Consider the following 1,617-nt stretch of genomic DNA (forward strand, 5'->3'; position numbering starts at 1 on the left):
AAAATAATTTGAAGAAGACATGTTTTTTATGAATCAAATTCGTGTGTAAAGAGAGTGAGAGGGAGGATGAAGATATGGAGTGAATGAAGAGGAAGAGGGGTGCTTGTATTTATAGTTGAAATCGTGTCGACAGACCGAGGAAATTCCGACGGAATTCTGACGCCAACGGCTAGTTCGTCGAAATTTCCTCGGAATTTTTAAAATCCCCCAACGGCTCTCCAACGGCTATAATATATCCTCAGAATTCATCGGTTTTTTTCCGAGGAATACATTTCTCCTCGGTATTCCATAAGAATATTCCGACGGAATGATATTTCCTCGGAATTCCGTCGGTATATTCCGAGGAAATTCTGAGGAAACCAAATTTTGTGTTTCCTCGGAATATCCTTGGAAATTCCTCGGGATATTCTGAGGATTTCATTTTCCGTCGGAATGTCCGTCAGAATACCGCTGTTTTCTTGTAGTGAATCTTTTGCAATTATCTTTTGATTAAGATTTTAAAAAGGAAAATTACTATTAAATAATATTGATAATTATTTTTTAATAAAATTAGTTTTGTTAATAGCTTATTATATTTTTTTTTTAATTATGAGATAGATTAACACATGTCACAATCTTAAATATATAATTGACATGTGCCGCGATCATGTTAATTATCAAATTTGAAGAACCAAGCTTTATATAATAAGATACGCTTCTTATATCGTTGATGGGTAATGTATAAATGGCTGAAACGTTGGAGTACAAAATAATACTTACCAAATTATTTTTTATGGTTCAACATAAATCTCATACCTATGATAAAGTCTATACTAATTTATGCGGAACTACATTCTACAGATAAACCCTTTTTCAGAAACATGCAAATGAATTGTAAGTAAATATTCATATCTAGTGTAAGTGTTCATGAACAATGCGTTGTAGTTTCGAATTGCAGGTGGATCGAATTCGTAATTGGTTGGTGTTCCAAGTCTGTCTCCTTGTCACTAGATCAAAAGGTCCCAGACATCAAACTATTTTATTTAATGTTAAAGGATGGAAACGTGTTGGATTGAGCTTGAAGTATGCCATTAAAAGAAAAGATGAAGCAAATATGGTCTAGTGAAACAATATGCATAGATATAACAGTTCAAGTCAAATGTAAACGTTGGAATATAAAACCCTACTTAGCAAACTATTTGATTTAATGTAAAAAGGATGAAAAAGTGTTGGGTTGGTCTCGAAGTATGCCAAGAAAAAAGTATACAACCAAAATGAAGATGAAGCAAACTCATTGGGTACAGTGTTTCCAACTTTCGGTAAACATTAGCATCATTATCCTGGTCTTTTAAGAGCGTCTCTTAAATTTATTATTAGGATAAAAAAAAATACTCCCTCTGGATTTAAATATAAGATGTTTAAGGTTTTACACACATATTAAGAAACAATAAATACAATATTTTAGTTGTTATTTTTTTGATTATATCAATAAAGTTTCACCACTCATAATTTTACTTTTTAATTTATGTTTAAATTTTAAAAATAAATGCATTAATTATATCTTAAAACATCATACATTTGTATACAAGATAAAAATATAGAACATCTTACATTCATATCCGGAGGGAGTAGAAAATA

This window comes from Brassica oleracea, chromosome C7, assembly GCF_000695525.1.
Source record: "Brassica oleracea var. oleracea cultivar TO1000 chromosome C7, BOL, whole genome shotgun sequence".
Classification (NCBI taxonomy): Eukaryota; Viridiplantae; Streptophyta; class Magnoliopsida; order Brassicales; family Brassicaceae; genus Brassica; species Brassica oleracea.